The 18,104-nt window shown below is 48.0% G+C and overlaps 1 protein-coding gene across 1 annotated transcript in view; it reads left to right on the top strand.

Annotated features, from left to right (window-relative positions):
* Positions 1-18,104, top strand: part of TARBP1 (TAR (HIV-1) RNA binding protein 1) — a 919,966-nt gene that overhangs the window by 405,652 nt on the left and 496,210 nt on the right. The window lies entirely within an intron of this gene.

The following is an 18,104-nucleotide window of genomic DNA, read 5'->3' on the forward strand; positions in this document are numbered from 1 at the left end:
CCCTAAAAGGTTGTTTTGTGGCTGTACATGAGGAATTGTGATATTGAATAAATAAGTATATGTTTTTGTTCCTAGTCATTCATCTAAAGGTTATATAATCCTTTCAATACAGCCAGTTAATCATTTAACTTTATTAGTGAAACATAACCACAGAGGCATGGTATGGTCGCATTTTCAGTACGGTTATACTAGAGTCCAGCTAAGGAACAGGTTATTTTGAGTTAGTCTTCACTGGACTAATCCTGCTTTCCTTGTGCCATCACCATCCAGCTGGATAGGCAGTGTCTTAAAAGGTGGAAGGTAAAGGATTTTTTTTTTTTTTAAACATTTATATCACAAATTATCCCAAGCAAACTGGGGTTCAATGTGGCTTACATTTGAAAATACAGTGAGACAAAATAATAGAATTCAGTTATGTCATGGGACCAAGTAGATGGATATGTGTGAAACATTTAACAAAGTTGAGATTAGCATATATATCCAACTGGGCATTTAAAAGTCTGTCCTTTAATGATGCCTCACGTTCAGAAATCATAACTATAAGTATACACAGTTAATCAAATATTATCACATGCATACACCAGAGCAGGCATCCATAAACACACTGCAAAAGTAAACAACTTCTACAGAGTACATCCAGAGCTTAATTTTTTATTTTCTCATTTCCAACTTACAAAATTCCAGACAGCAGATGCACAGAACAGCAGGACTCAAAGCATTCCAAAACAAGTAAAGTCAGAAACAACACAGTTTATACTTAATTGTTCAACCACCCTAGATCTTACACGATGCAGTTTCCATCTTATTAGCTACCGCATGTACTTGCTGTTCAGTTGAAAGGTATTTATCAAAACCCACTCCCAAGATTTTAAGGGAGGATTCTAATGGGAACTTAACATTGTCAATACATAAACTGACCTCATTTTCCATAGTAAATTTATTCCCAAACAAAATAAACTTTGTTTTATCCATATTTATTTTAAACCTGAAGGTATTTGCCTATCCCTCTATTACACTGTTCACATGAGATGCAATAGGCTGCCTGTAAATGTCTTGTACATAGTCAACTCTATTTAAAACAAAAATCCCGCTGCCTTTTTTGGCGGGTTTAATGACTCTTTCTTTATTATTCGCCATCATCTTCACAACTTCCCAGATGGAAAGCTTCCTGTGGCCTACACTGGGCCTGCCTTCTGATCCATCCCAAACAGGAAGTTGGTTCAACTGGGGTGACAATTATGCTAATCTGCCTCTGCCTCTCTTAACTATTGCACTTTCAACAGAATCAGTGGGTCGTCAGAGCTTTGGGTCCTGCATCATTTATACACACACCCTATCCATTAAGGAATTCACATATCCCACAACCAAGTATATTATTTAAGTAGAAACACTGTCAAGAACTCCATGAACTTGAGCTGTTTAATGTCAGCTTCAGAAAGGAGAGAAAGCAGTAGAACCAGAGGAAGAGACAACAATACTTATTTTAATAATACAGCTTAAAAAGGCATTTTATATTTGCTGTAAAGCAAAGTTGAGGGATTTGTGCCACTGCAGTAATTTTTTTTGCGGGATACTGTGATGTGTTTTGAGAGGTTGACCAGACTCAAGTCTACTATAATGGCAAAATTTTAAGTTATGGGATAATAATAAAACTTTATTTATAACCCGCTATTTCTGCAGGAGTCTAAGCAGTGGGGGGGGGGGGGGGGGGGGGGGGGGACGGGACAAGCCCACATGCAAAGTATAAAGGGACAAAACAATAAAATTATTTCTTTACTTGACAAACTATAAAAATTATTGGATTACTCTAACAATAAAACATACAGTAGTTTAGATTTGTGTATTATAAAATAATACCAAAATTACTAATCAGGGGATAACTCTTTTAATTCCAGAGTCACTTTTAATATCAACTACACAAAGTCTCCAGTATTTTTTCTTTATCACAAAAACATTTTATTATATTGCAATGCCCGCTAACCTCACTAGCACTGCTACCTACTATTAAAACCTCACACATTCACTCCTCCGCGGAGGAATGAATGTGTGAGGTTTTAATAGTAGGTAGCAGTGCTAGTGAGGTTAGCGGGCATTGCAATATAATAAAATGTTTTTGTGATGAAGAAAAAATACTGGAGACTTTGTGTAGTTATTATAAAATAATATCATACATCAAGGGAACCAAAGGTCTGAAAAAATAATTGAGTTTTTAAAGCTTTTTAAACTGATCCATATTCTGTATTAAACAAATTTTAATGGGCAGCACATTCCATAATCTTGGACGTTTGATATAAAAAAATAGATGACCTACATTCTTCCAAATAAACCTGATGAAATGAAGGCACATCAAGTAGCTGTTTCTAAGATGATCTCGGAGAACGAGCAGGTTGATAGCATCTTAGAGTGGCACTAAGAGTTGGTGAGATATTACCATTTAATATTTTAAAATCTACCAGTAAAATTTTAAATTCAGTACTAAATTTTACAGGAAGCCAGTGCAGAAATTTCAAGATTGGAGTAACATGATCATACCGGGAACCCCTTTAATCACTCAGGCTATAGTATTCTGAACAACTTGTAACACCTTCAACATAGTACTGGTAATCCCCATTAACAGGCTATTGCAGTAATCTAATAGTGGACAAACTACAGACTGCACAATTTTACGAAAGTATTCGGCAGAGACAAGTGATCTAATATGCTGTGCAACCCTTAATTTATAAAATACCTTTGCTATTATATTTCCAACCTGATGTTTCATAAATAGTGTAGTGTCAAGTTGCACCCACAAGTTTCTAGTCTGATTGACAATGGGGATATTGACAGAGTCTACTACTACTACTTAACATTTCTAGAGTGCTACTAGGGTTACACAGCGCTGTACAGTTTAACAAAAAAGGACATGTTAAAAGAGTCCATGTTAAAAACCTTAGGACAACATACTCTTTGTGCCAGAGAGGAAACAATTCATGTTTTTGAAATGTTCAGTTCTCCAAGGACAAGCAGGCTGCATGTTCTCACGACTGGGTGACGTCCGACGGCAGCCCCAGATCGGAAGATCTTCCTAGCAACAAAGTTTGGTAGCCCCCTCGTGGGCATTCACAAACTGCGCATGCGCAACCATCTTCTCGCCCGTAGCGCGAGCATGCTCCTCAGTCTCTTCTTTTCCGCGGCTCAGGACGGCTGTTTTATGGCGGTTCTGTGTCCCAGAGAGAGGCCCCCGCTGCATTTTCACCGCATTACTTTGTCTTTTTTGCTGAGTTTCGGCATGTTTACAAGTTCACTCGTGTTCTTCTGTTAAAGTTTCCTTTATTTGTTTAGGTTTTCCCCGTAAGTTTCCTTTCTTTGTTGTGAGCGGCCATTTTGGCCGCCTGTGCGGGGTTTTTTCCTTTTTTTGGTGTCTGTTTTCGGCACAATCGCGAATTTTGACCTCGCCGGCGCGATTTTTCTGCCCATGTCCTTGAAGCTTGCAAGCAGCTTCAAGAAGTGCATGCGGTGCAGCCGGACAATCTCGCTCACTGATAGGCACGTCTCGTGTCTTCAGTGTTCGGGGGCTGGTCATCGTCACAACGCCTGCAAGCAGTGTCTTCAGCTGAAAAAGAGGACCCAGGCGGCGAGATCGGCTCAGTGGAACTTGTTGTTCGGAGCCCAGTCCGGTCCTTCGACGTCGACGGAGCCAGCGGTACCGAGGTCATCGCCGGTATCGATGTCAGCATCGGGGGGTGCATCGACATCCGGAGCGCAGGTGATGGCTGTCCAGAGATCCCACGCTGGTAGCAGTGAGCCATCGAGTGGGTCTCCACCTGCCTCAAGGGCTCCTGCAGTACAGACACCCCGGGACCGCCCCTCTTCGGACCTGGCCCCGAGGAGACGTGTGGATTCCACGTCCTCGTCGGTACCGGGAGGTACCGCTGACGTGCTTTGAGCGAAGGCGAAGAAGCACCGTCATCGGTCACCTTCCTGTCACGGTGCCGAGAGCTCCGGGGCGCCGAGGGAATTGGTACCCGGAAAGCGTCGATGCTGGGAGGACTGCTCACCCTCCATGGTGTCGATGCGCTCTTCTCCGGACAGCCCAGTACCGCCTCCGTGCCCCACACAGATTCTGTCCTCGTCGCTGGTACCGGCCCCACAGCCTTGCTCGATGGACAATCTAGAAGAGAGCTTCTGAGCCATACTTCCGGGGATTCTGGAAGGACTGCTGCGAACTTCTGCTCTGGTACTGCCAGTGCTTGCGTCGTCGGTACCGTCGAGAGATGCGGCGGTTGGCTCCTCGCCCGTGGTGAGGACTGCGACGCTGGTACCGCTTGCGGCATCGGCGTCCGCTGCTACCCAAGTTGACTCGACATCGCTGGAGGGAGCTTCGTCGCCGGCGGCGAGGGAGTCTTCTTTTCGCCATCACCATAGAGGACTTAGTTCCTCGGCATCGAGACGGGCTCGGCTTCAGACCGAAGTTTGTGAACTGTTGTCTGATACCGAAGGTGAGGCCTCGTGGGAGGCAGAGGAAGACCCCAGATATTTCTCTGATGAGGAGTCTTGTGGTCTTCCCTCTGATCCCACTCCTTTGCCAGAGAGAAAGCTTTCTCCCCCTGAGAGTCTGTCTTTCTCGTCATTTGTCCGAGAAACGTCTACGGCCATTCCCTTCCCAGTGGTTACTGAGGATGAGCCCAGGGCTGAGATGTTCGAGGTCCTGGACTATCCTCCACCATCTAAGGAGTCGTCCACTGTTCCCCTTCATAATGTCCTGAAGCAGACATTGTTGGCGAACTGGACGAAACCCTTAAGTAATCCCACTATTCCCAAAAAGATTGAGTCCCAGTATCGGATCCACGGGGACCCAGAGTTAATGAAGAACCAGTTGCCTCATGACTCTGGAGTTGTGGATCTGGGATCTGGCTCTCAAGAAAGTCAAGAGTACTAGGGATTACGCCTCGGCGCCCCCGGGGGCGGGAGTCTAGGACTTGACTCTTTTGGGAGGAAGGCCTACCATTCTGCTATGCTCGTGTCCAAGATTCAGTCGTACCAGCTCTACACGAGCATCCACTTGCAGAACAATGTGAGGGAGCTGACGGACTTGGTCGATAAGCTCCCATCGGAGCAGGCCAAGCCATTTTCAGGAGGTGGTCAGGCAGCTGAAGACGTGTCGCAAATTCCTGTCCAGGGGTGTTTACGACACTTTTGATGTTGCGTCCAGGGCCGCTGCTCAAGGTATAGTGATGCGCAGACTCTCATGGCTGCATGCCTCTGACCTGGAGAATAGAGTCCAGCAGCGGATTGTGGATGCTCCTTGCCGGGTGGATTAACATTTTTGGTGAGCGGGTTGAACAGGTGGTAGAACAGCTCCACCAGCGGGACACCGCATTCGACAAGCTCTCCCACGGACGCCTTCAGCATCTACCTCATCAGGTAGACGTTTTTATGGGGGGAGGAGGAATGCTCTCTACGCTTATAATAAGCATAGCTACAATCCACCTGCACGCCAGCCTGCTCAGGCTAAGCCCCAGCACACTCGTTCACGTCAACAGCATGCGTCTCAACAGGCCCCTGCAGCTCCCCAGCAAAAGCAAGGAACAGGCTTTTGACTGGCTCCAGGCGAGCATAGCCGATATAAAGGTGTCCATGCCGGACGATCTGCTGGTAGGAAGGAGGTTAAAGGTTTTTTTCACCAAAGGTGGCCTCTTGTAACCTCCGACCGGTGTGTTCTCCAAATAGTCCGCCTAGGATACTCCCTCAATTTGGTCTCCAAATTGCCCACCGGGAGCTCAATCCTTCAGCTTCCAGCACAAGCAGGTACTTGCAGAGGAACTCTCTGCCCTTCTCAGCGCCAATGCGGTCGAGCCCGTGCCACCGGGGCAGAAAGGGCTGGGATTCTATTCCAGGTACTTCCTTGTGGAAAAGAAAACAGGGAGGATGCTAAGGGCGCTGAACAAATATCTGGTCCGAGAAAAGTTCAGGATGCTTTCCCTGGGCACCCTTCTTCCCATGATTCAGCAAAACGATTGGCTATGCTCTCTGGACTTAAAGGATGCTTATACTCACATCCCGATACTGCCAGCTCACAGACAGTATCTTTGATTCCATCTGGGAACACAGCATTTTCAGTACTGTGTGCTACCATTCGGTCTCGCCTCTGCGCCCAGGGTGTTCACAAAATGCCTGGTAGTCGTGGTGGCGTCTCTACACAGGCTGGGAGTGCATGTGTTCCCTTATCTCGACGATTGGCTGGTAAAGAACACCTCGGAGGCAGGAGCTCTACAGTCCATGCAGATGACTATTCAACTCCTGCAGCTACTAGAGTTTGTGATAAATTATCCAAAGTCCCATCTTCTTCCAGTACAGAAACTAGAATTCAAGGGAGCTCTGCTGGACTCTCAGACAGCTTGTGCCTACCTTCCCAAGACGAGGACAGACAATCTTTTGTCCCTTGTTTCCTGGGTATGAGCATCTCAGCAGAGCACAGCTCGGCAGATGTTGGGATTGCTCAGCCACATGGCCTCCACAGTTCATGCGACTCCCATGGCTCGTCTTCACATGCGATCAGCTCAATGGACCCTAGCTTTCCAGTGGTTTCAAGCTGCGGGAAATCTAGAGGACGTGATCCAACTGTCCACGAGTTTTGTCATCTCCCTACATTGGTGGACAATTCGCTCCAATTTGACCATGGGATGTCCCTTTCAAATTCCTCAGCCGCAAAAAGTGCTGACGACGGATGCGTCTCTCCTGGGGTGGGGAGCTCATGTCGATGGGCTTCACACTCAAGGGAGTTGGTCCCTCCAGGAAACAGGTTTTCAGATCAACCACCTGGAATTGCAAGCGGTCTGGAACGCGCTAAAGGATTTCAGAGATCGGCTGTCTCATCAAATTATTCAAAGTCAGACAGACAATCAGGTTGCTATGTACTACATCAACAAGCAGGGGGGAACCGGATCTCGCCCCCTGTGTCAGGAAGCCATCAGGACGTGGCTTTGGGCTCGCCAGCATGGCATGTTTCTCCAAGCCACGTATCTGGCAGGCATAAACAACAGTCTGGCCGACAGGTTGAGCAGGATAATGCAACCTCACGAGTGGTTTCTCAACTCGAGAGTAGTACGCAAGATCTTTCAAGCGTGGGGCACCCCCTTGGTAGATCTTTTTGCCACTCAGGTCAACCACAAGGTCCCTCAGTTCTGTTCCAGACTTCAGGCCCACAGCAGACTAGCGTCGGATGCCTTTCTCCTTCATTGGGGGAATGGCCTACTGTACGCGTATCCTCCCATACCCTTGGTAGGGAAGACTTTGCTGAAACTCAAGCAGGATCGTGGAACCATGATTCTGATCGCTCTCTTCTGGCAGTGTCAGATCTGGTTCCCTCTTCTTCTGGAGTTGTCCTCCGAAGAACCGTGGAGATTGGAGTGTTTTCCAACCCTCATTACTCAGAACGAGGGGGCGCTTCTGCATCCCAACCTCCAGTCCCTGGCTCTCACAGCCTGGATGATTAGAGCGTAGACTTTGCCTCCTTGGGTCTTTCTGAGGGTGTCTCCCGAGTCTTGCTTCCAGAAAAGATTCCACGAAGAGGTGTTACTCTTTCAAATGGAAGAGGTTTGCTGTCTGGTGTGATAGCAAGGCCCTAGATCCTCGTTCTTATCCTACACAGACCCTGCTTGAATACCTTCTGCACTTGTCCGAGTCTGGTCTCAGGACCAACTCTGTAAGGGTTTACCTTAGCGCAAATAGTGCTTTTCATTATCGTGCAGAGGGTAAGCCTATCTCTGGACAGCCTTGTTGTTCGCTTCATGAGAGGTTTGCTTTTGTCAAAGCCTCCTTTCAAGCCTCCTCCTCTGTCATGGAATCTCAATGTCATTCTCACCCAGCTGATGAAACCTCCTTTTGAGCCACTGAATTCCTGCCATCTGAAGTACTTGACCTGGAAGGTCATTTTCTTGGTGGCTGTCACTTCAGCTCGTAGAGTCAGTGAGCTTCAAGCCTTGGTAGCTCATGCTCCTTATACTAAATTTCATCATAACAGAGTAGTCCTCCGCACTCACCCTAAGTTCCTGCCAAAGGTGGTGTCGGAGTTCCATCTGAACCAGTCAATTGTCTTGCCAACATTTTTTCCTCGTCCTCATACCCGCCCTGCTGAACATCAGTTGCACACATTGGACTGCAAGCGAGCATTGGCCTTCTATCTGGAGCGGACAAACCCATTCAGACAGTCCGCCTAAATGTTTGTTTCTTTTGATCCCAACAGAAGTAGAGTGTCTGTCGGGAAACGCACCATTTCCAATTGGCTAGCAGATTGCATTTCCTTCACTTACGCCCAAGCTGGGATGACTCTTGAGGGTCATGTCACGGCTTATAGTGTTCGAGCCATGGCAGCGTCAGTGGCCCACTTGAAGTCAGCCACTATTGAAGAGATTTGCAAGGCTGCGACGTGGTCATCTGTCCACACATTCACATCTCATTACTGCCTACAGCAGGATACCCGACGCGACAGTCGGTTTGGGCAGTCAGTGCTGCAGAATCTGTTTGGGGTTTAGAATCCAACTCCACCCTACTAGGCCCAGTTTTATTCTGTTCCAGGCTGCACTCTCAGTTAGTTGGTTCTATTTAGGTCAATCTCAGTTATGTCCTCGCCGTTGCGAGGCCCAATTGACCACTGTTTATTGTTTTGAGTGAACCTGGTTGCTAGGGATACCCCAATCGTGAGAACAAGCAGCCTGCTTATCCTCGGAGAAAGCGACGTTACCTGTAGCAGGTATTCTCCGAGGACAGCAGGCTGATTGTTCTCAAAAATCCGCCCTTCTCCCCTTTGGAGTTGTGACTTCCCTTGTCTTTGCATTCTACTGGACTGAGGAGCACGCTCGTGCTACGGGCGGGAAGACGGTCGCGCATGCGCGGTTTGTGCATGTCCACACGGGGGCTAGCAAACTTTGTTGCTAGGAAGATCTTCCGATCTGGGGCTGCCGTTGGACGTCACCCAATCGTGAGAACAATCAGCCTGCTGTCCTCAGAGAATACCTGCTACAGGTAAGTAACTTCGCTTTTCAAACGATTTCCCTCCATCCATTGCACTGTTTTTAATTTAAAATCTTAATTTAACAAATGTGTCTTCAAAAGAGTTTTCAACAGACAGGCAATGCAAATGGTATGTCATCAACATAGAACTTCTATTGCACATTAAATCATCTTAATAATATGCATAAAGGTAGAAGAAAGAGATGAAATAACATTGTGGAGAGACAGGAGCCCTGCGGAACTCCAGTCGAGCAAGTCAAAAACTCAGATTTCTCTATACCTTTGAACACACAGAACTTCCTGTTTTTCATGAAATATTTAAACCAGCATATCACGCAATCAGATAATCCGATCGATTGTAATCAATTCAACAAAATAGAATGATCAGTGATGTCAAAAGCTGCAGAAATATCCAAGGTAACTAACAAAAACTTAGTTCCATTATCAAAACCTTTCCTGAACTAACATGGATATTAATAATGTTTCGGTATCATGGTCTTTTCGAATCCCAAGTTGGTGTTGATCTAAAATCTCATATTGCTGTACAAAGTCATCTAGTTGTTGAAACACAGCACGTTCATTAAATTTTGCAAAAAAAAGGTAATGAAGAAATTGGGCAGTAGTTGTCAATTTGTGATTGATCAAGACTTGAATTTTTAAGCAGGGGTTTTACAGCTGCCAGTTTCAAAGCTGATAATGCAACTTTATTTTAAAAATATCAGTGTTTCCAGAGTTTTCATAGGTGTACATGTGGTTTATGTTGATGGAGGACAGTGTTTACTTGGAAAGTGCACTCTGAAGCATTATTTAGGAGTATACCAAGCACATCTATATGCCTAGTGCCCCCCATGTTAACTCTGGGCCCCCCTAAAATGTCAGGTCTGGCTACGCCCTTGGTTTGCAGTTGGGACACAGAGCTGATAGCTAAGAAATGGAAGCAAGATTTAATGACTGAAGAAAGGAATTAAGGAGAGACATTTTGTATATCGATGAGATCTACATTCCTACAGGAGCAGCATTATAAATTTTTGTTGCAGATTTTTATTTCTCCCTAGTGAGCGTACAAAGTACATGTTACACAGAGTGGGCAGTGTCCAAAATATAAATGAAGAACAGCTGATTTGTCCATGCTTGGACCTTCAGGGTCACTTACTTAGATAGTGCTGGTGAATATCCAGGGAGACCACTGTGGCACTATCCAGTTAGTGCTAGATCAGAGCCAAAAGTTATCTGGGGACTGATGATATTAAGTGCCAGTGCCTAGATAAATAAATGGGTGTGTTGGACCACATAAAATGCATTCCTTGTCATCAAGCAGATGCAGCCATTACAGATGGATTGTGTCCATCAACCAGCAGAGGGAGATAGAGAGCACACTTTTTTCAGTGCCTCATACCAGCTTGCTCCACTGCCTCTCTTCAGTATTCTCTATCTCCCCTAGCACAGTGGCTGCAGCTTCTTCGAGCTCCATCTAAAATCTGCCTGGAGGTTGCTCCTGTGCTTTTGCCAGTTGTTAGCAGGGGTGTTGGAGGCTATAGCAGCTTCACTTTAAAGGCACATAGGTTCGCCCTTTCCCTGCCTTACCCATACCTCCGTGGATATGGACACATTGCTTAGCTTTCCCTGTCCTTCCCCACCAACAGTGGATTGCAGGCACATAAGTTCGCCCTTTCCCTGTCTTTCCCACTCACCTGAGCCTCCGGAGTTTTATTTACCTCTGCTTTCCTCACAGCGTTAAAAAAAAAAAAAGGAACAGAGGTTTTTCCTTGCCTTTTTCTGTGGGACTGGAGCTGTGATACTTGGTTCAGTGAGGTAAGAATGTTTTCTGACTCCTCCGGGGTGGGCCCGCGATTGGGGGGATTTGGCGCGAACCGCCATTTTGAATTTTACCGCCATTTTCGGCGATTACTGTGGAGACAGTAAAGCGCTGTTCCAAGTGTGGCAAGCGCAGATCAGCAGCGGGGCTCGGTAAATCGTGCTGTACAGACGTTAGAGCTGGCCCGAGCATGGCGAGCGACGATTCTTCGCGCTCTGAGCTGGCAGCGCACGCCATTTTGAATTTACCACATGGGGTGACCTCCGCTGAGACGGAGAGTCCTGAGCCTGGGGGAGGCCTCGGAGTGAGGCTGATATGAGAGCTACTAGCCACGGCAGAGATCCGGGTGCGCAGGGTGAGTTTTTCTCCCCTGATTTTGTCTTCTTAATGCATAAAGCATACATGCTTAAAAGAGCTCTCCCTCAAAGCCCTGCAGGGGCCTCTTCTAATGCCCCCCCCCCGGTGGATTCTAGCCTGGGTATGCCCTCTGAGGCGTTATTCCCTGATAATTGGCAGAATATGAAGCGCAGAAGGGCTCTTTCTCCTTCAGAGAGTGCTGCACCTCCATTTCCCCCCCCCCCCCCCCCCCCCCCCCCCCCCCCCCGTGGTCGGGCTGCGAGGATTCGGAGGACTCTGGCAGGCCTTCATGGTCTGAGGAGCCAGAGTCTGGTGCAGAAGTGACTCAGGATCTGGACGATCCCTCCGCGGTGAGGATTTTCCACTGTGATGAGCTGCCAGCGCTTATTTCTGATGCCGTGCAGGCTCTCTCTATTGAGGAACCTGCCAGTGGCACAGCCTCCTCTCTGAATCCTAGGATGGCTAGTAGCAAAAAGCCTGCTCGAGCCTTTCCTTTGCATGACTCCATCCAAGAGCTTATTTCGGCTCAATGGGCTGACCCCGAGGGACCTTTGAAAGTTTCCAGGGCTATGGGGCAATTATACCCTCTGAGTGAGGAGCATATGGCTTGCTTTGCTATGCCTAAAGTGGATGCCCTAGTCACAGCAGTGTCAAAGAGAACTACCCTCCCTGTTGAAGGAGGTGTTGCCCTGAAGGATATTCAAGACCGTAGACTGGAATCAGCACTTAAACGGTCATTTGAAATTGCAGGTCTCACTATTCGGGCGTCTGCATGCAGTTGTTATTCTGCTAGAGCCTGCCTGGCTTAGTTGCAACAGGCAGTGGAACAGCCCGGTAATGGAGCGGAGCCCTTTTCAGATGTGGCTCCGCGGATGGAGTCGGCCTTGTCCTTTCTTGCTGACGCCCTTTATGATATTGTCAGAGCTTCGGCTAAACACATGGCAGTAGCAGTAGTGGCTCGCCGTCTTCTTTGGCTACGGCATTGGGCGGCGGACATGGCCTCTAAGCAAAGGTTGGTGAAGTTGCCCTTTCAAGGCCTTCTCCTGTTTGGTGAGGAGTTGGAGAAAGTTGTGAAGGGCCTGGGTGAAGCTAAACCCCAGCGCTTGCCTGAAGATAGGCCTCGGCCTTCCTCTAAGGGTGTCGCGGTCCACTTCTCTTACAGACCTCGCTTCCGAGAAGCTCGAAGGTAACGCCCGGGGCGTTCTGCTGGGTTCACTTCTCGTGCCCGTTTTCAGCAGAGGAACTCCTTTCACTCGGACAAACATTTCACTGGCTCGAGGCCTGGAGTTCAGGGGCGACCCTCTCAATGATGGTGCACCGGCCCTCTCCTCGAGTCCTGTCATCGGAGGACGTCTTTCCCTCTTTGCCGAGGAGTGGGCCAACATTTTCTCAGATCAGTGGGTCTTGGACCTGATCAGAGACGGTTTCAGAATAGAATTCGACGTCCCTGTGAGAGACGTGTTTGTGGAGTCCCGATGCGGTTCTGCCGCCAAACGGGCGGCGGTAGAGGAGACTTTGCAAGGTCTGATTCAGATAGGGGCCGTGTCCCCGGTACCTCCCGCCGAACACGGCTGCGGCCGCTACTCCATCTACTTTGTGGTGCCGCGAAAAGGAGGGTCTTTTCGCCCTATTCTGGACTTAAAAGAATTAAACAAGTCCCTGAGAGTGCGGCATTTTCACATGGAAACCCTGCACTCCGTCATTGCGGTGGTACAGCCGGAGAGTTTCTCACCTCTCTGGACATGAAAGAAGCTTACTTTGCACATACCAATTTGGCCCCCGCACCAGAAGTTTCTGAGGTTTGCGGTGATGGGAAAGCATTTCCAGTTCCGGGCCTTGCCTTTTGGCCTCGCCACAGCTCCCCGCACCTTTTCGAAGGTTATGGTGGTAGTAGCTGCCTTTCTAAGGCGAGATGGTATTCGGGTTCACCCGTACCTGGACTACTAGCTCATTCGAGCAAACTGTGCTACAGAGAGTCAGCATGTAACAGCCAGAGTGGTCTCAGTACTTCAATCTCTGGGCTGGGTCGTCAATTTGGCCAAAAGTCACCTGGCCCCCTTGCAGTCTCTAGAATATTTGGGGGCCAGGTTCGACACAGCCTTGGGGTATATGTACCTACCCGAGCAAAGGCGGTGCAAGCTTCAGAATCAGGTCCGTCTGCTCCTGAGGATGCCCTGCCTGCGAGCTTAGGGCATTGTCCAGCTGCTTGGATCGATGACGGCCACCATGGAACTGGTGCCCTGGGCGAGAGCGCACCTGAGACCTCTACAGTATGCTCTACTCCAAAGATGTTCTCCAGTATCTCAGGATTATCAATGCAGACTCTCTTGGCTCCCTGCTGCCCGACTCAGTATGGAGTGATGGCTCTCAGACAGCATGCTGCGGCGAGGAATGCCGCTGGCGCTCCCCGATTGGTGCCTAGTGGTGACAGATGCCAGCCTGAAAGGCTGGGGCGCACATTGCAAGGGGAAGCATGCCCAGGGTCTATGGACACCGGAGTGGTCCATCAACCGCCTAGAGCTGAAAGCGGTGTTTCAGGCGTTTCTGGCTTTTCAAGTGACCCTGGAAGGATTGGCTGTCAGAGTGATGTCGGACAACACGACAGCAGTGGCCTACATAAATCGACAAGGCGGCACTCAGTGCAGAGCTCTAGCCGCGCAGGCCGAACAAATTTGCCACTGGGCCGACCTGCATCTACAGTTTCTGTCGGCAGCTCACATTGCAGGTCAGAGCAACGTGCAAGCCGATTATCTAAGCAGGCATCAGATCGATCCAGCGGAGTGGGAACTTGCAGATGAAGTATTCCTGCAGATATGTGCCAAGTGGGGCAAGCCCGTGATGGATCTAATGGCGACAAGCATCAATGCCAAAGTCCCGTGGTCTTTTAGCAGACGGAGAGATCCTCGCTCGGCGTGGTTGGATGCCTTGGCTCAACCCTGGCCTCCGGGCCTACTGTATGTGCTCCCTCCGTGACCCTTGATAGGGCGAGTGCTCTTGCGGATTCGGCTGCATCCAGGAGAAGTGGTTCTCGTCGCCCCGGAGGCCTTGGTATGCGGACCTCCGACAGATGCTCGTAGAGAATCCCCTTCAGTTACCTCTGGTTCCCAACCTGTTGTCACAGGGTCCGGTGACCATGGAGGACGCCTGCCGATTTGGTCTTATGGCCTGGCGATTGAGAGGGCGCAATTGAGAGACAAAGGCTATTCCAATAAAGTAATTACCACTCTCCTGCAAGCCCACAAGCGTTCCACTTCCCTGGCTTATGCCAGGATTTGGCGCCAGTTTGAAGTCTGGTGTGCTTCCAAAGAGATCACACCCCTGCGGGCTCCTGTCTCGCTGATTCTGGACTTTTTGCAGGATGGTGTACAAAAAGGCTTGGCCTATAATTCCCTGCAGGTGCAAGTGGCAGCGTTGGTCTCCCTGCGTGGCAAGGTTGAAGGCATGTCTTTAGCTGCTCATCCAGATGTGGCACGGTTTCTTAGAGGGGTGCTTCGGCTCTGTCCTCCCGTGCATGCACCTTGTCCAGCTTGGAACCTGGGGCTAGTGCTGAAAGCCCTTCAGGGTGCTCCCTTTGAACCGCTTCGGCGTGCTTCAGAGACAGATTTGACACTGAAGGCCATCTTTTTAGTGGCCATTACTTCGGCGAGACGGGTGTCAGAGCTCCAGGCGCTGTCCTTTAGAGACCCTTTTCTGCAATTTTCAGAGTCTGGGGTCACGGTTCGGACCGTGCCTTCCTTCTTGCCTAAGGTGGTTTCAGCATTTCACCTAAACCAACCTATTTTATTGCCCTCCTTTGTCAAGGAGGAGTGTCCAGAATCTTTTGGGCAATTGCACCTATTGGACGTGCGCAGGACTCTGCTGCAGTATCTGCGAGTTACTAACTCTTTCAGGACCTCTGATCATCTGTTTGTTTTGCTATCAGGTCCTCGCAGAGGGTCTCCAGCGTCTAAAGCTTATTTGCTTGCCGGCCGGCCTCCGCCTGATGCCTTTAAGGCGCATCCCACTAGAGGAATTTCCTCTTCTTGGGCTGAAACTGGAGCACACTCTCTTCAAGAGGGTTGTAGTGCAGCAACATGGGCTTCTAAGCTCTCTTTTGCCCGACATTACAGGCTGGATGTGGCTGCCAGGAGGGACGCACATTTTGGAGCGCAAGTTCTGGCGCGTGGTGTGGCTTGTTCCCACCCTATCTAGGGATTGCTTTGATACATCCCATCTGTAATGGCTGCATCTGCTTGATGACAAGGAAGGGAAAATTAGGTTCTTACCGTGATAATTTTCTTTCCTTTAGTTATAGCAGATGCAGCCATGATCCCTCCCTTTCTGATTGCTATCTGCTGTAAATGTATTTCAGGTTCTGTTCATGTTTCCTGGAGATTCCGTCCTTGGGAGAAAGTCGGAAAACAGTCTTCAGGATTCTTGTTCAATTAAAGGAGGATGAGTTTATGCCCTCCAGGAGGATGTTTTATTCCCTCCATTCTGAGTTAATGCCCTTTGTTGTAGGGCCATCGTTCGCTGTGAGGAAAGCTCATGTTATTCCCATTGTGGTTTGCCATACTGCTTTGGAAGCTTCAAATACTGAAGAGAGGCAGTGGAGCAAGCTGGTATGAGGCACTGAAAAAAGTGTGCTCTCTATCTCCCTCTGCTGGTTGATGGACACAACCCATCTGTAATGGCTGCATCTGCTATGACTAAAGGAAAGAAAATTATCACAGTAAGAACCTAATTTTCCCATCCTGACCTTGCCTGATTAGTTATCTGGGTGCTGTACTTGGATAAGTTCCAGATGCTGCAAAATGTTCCAGATGTTCAGTGCCAATATCCAGATAGGGGCTGACACTGAATATCTGAGTTTAATTCAGCTGGCAAGAGCCAGCATTTAAAAAATATTACTGTTGGTTGACTATTGACTGGAATATAACTTAGAAGAGTTAATAAATGTTCTGGTAGTATTTTCCATTTGTTTCATTTTGCTCTACATGACCGTGTGTCTCCAAATGACGTCTGCTCTGCCTGTATAGATGGCACCGGACAAGGGCTTTACTAGGAAGGGATTGGATTTAATTTTGCTTCTTTAGTTAGTTAGTAGCCCAAGGTAAGTGAGATTCAGATAAGCAGGTTTATTCTTATCCACAAAGGCCTAACAATCCAAGTTTGTACCAGAGGCAATGGAAAGATAAGTAACTTGCCCAAGATGACAAGGAGCTGCAGTGGGATTTCAACCACATTTCTCTGATTCCACTGGTAAACGGCATTTTTGTTACAAAGAATGTGAATGGTGTTCTTAGCTAAGTCATGGGTGCTGAATTCGAAAATGAAATCAGTTTTTGCCTATCGGGCTCAGTTTTCTTGTGACACGCTACCCTTTTTATAAAAATCCTTGAAAACGCTGCATTTTGGTACCCTGCTGTGCAGGGCCGCCGAGAGGGGGGGGGGGGTGGGGGGACAAAATCCCCAGGGCTCGGGCCTTCAAGGGGGGCTCGGTGCCAGTCCCACCCGCCCTCTGACTGTCTGCCACCGGGCCGGCCCCCTGTATTTAAATCACTGCGCGGTGCGACTCTCCCTCTCACCTCCCTGTGAGGCGGAACTCCTCCCTTCGGGTCTCCTTCCCTCCCTGTATCCCGCCCTAGGGGGAGCAGCAGCAGCAGCTGCGACCTCGGAAGGGGGAGGGGAGCGGCGACCTCGGGGGCGAGGCGGGGGCGATTCGGCCTTGTCCCGGGCCCGGCCAAGTTTCTCGGCGGCCCTGCTGCTGTGGATTAATTTAATTCAGCAGTTGTAATTGTTGGAAAAACAATTGAAATATACTAGGAATTACAATACAAAACCCTTAGTTTAGAAAGCCAGCACCAGGAAATAAGGGAGGTTTGGCAACATTGCCCATCAGTCATGCTCGAACATGTTCAAACACGTTCTGTTGCGTCAGTTGCCACCTGTATCTCAGCATTGAGAGTTCAGTCAACAATTGCTGTTGGAAGTGACTGCTTGTAGTTCTACGTTTGTGAAGGTTTGTGTTTTGTGTCATTTCAGAAGAAATGCCTCGTACCTGTGCAAATAGCCCAAATTCTTTTTTTTATATCTGTGGAGAGTTTACTCTGAAATCGCAAAAATGAAAACTTAATCCTCTTGTAAAAAAGTGCTACGAACTATATTTCGGGTGTAAGGTTGGTGAACAGGACCGCAAATGGGCTCCACACATTTGCTGTTTGATGTGTGTTACACTCCTGACAGGCTGGTTAAAAGGAAGACGTCGCATGCCCTTTTCTGTTCCTATGATTTGGAGGGAACCAACGGATCACACAACAGACTGTTATTTCTGTCTGACAAAAATAGCAGGAATCACCTCGAAAACAAGGAAAACTGGGCAATATCCTAACTTACCGTCTGCTATAAGACCTGTATGTCCCAGTGAAGAATTGCCAGTACCAGTGCCTCCTGAGAATTTGATAGTGAGTGAAGATGACTACAGTGACGAACATGCAGAAGACATAGAAGGGGATATGCATACCGACCCATCATTTCAGGACCTCTGTGAATCAAATGTGCCCCACTTTTTGACACAAGGGGATCTCAGCGATCTTTTGTGATTTAAATTTGTCGAAGCAACAGGCTGAGCTTTTAGGTTCGAGATTAAAAGGATGGAATCTTCTTTCTTGCGATATGAAAGTGAGTGTTTTTCGTGACCGACATGCTATTTTTTCTGAATATTTCTCCAAGGAAGGTGACATGGTCTTTTGTAATGATTTTTTCTGGTCTTTTACTCTTATGTTGCTTATATCTTTGATTTCTTTGTGAACTGACACAGTTTTTTTTTGGAACTCTTGTAGCAGAAGCGTGTCATTTTGCCAGATACATATAATAGCTACATACGCCAACACAAGCATTTACAAAAACCATTATCACATGAAAACTGAGGCTGATACAGAAATTCTGAAATGAGATCTGG

Source organism: Microcaecilia unicolor, chromosome 3 (assembly GCF_901765095.1).
Source record: "Microcaecilia unicolor chromosome 3, aMicUni1.1, whole genome shotgun sequence".
NCBI lineage: Eukaryota > Metazoa > Chordata > Amphibia > Gymnophiona > Siphonopidae > Microcaecilia > Microcaecilia unicolor.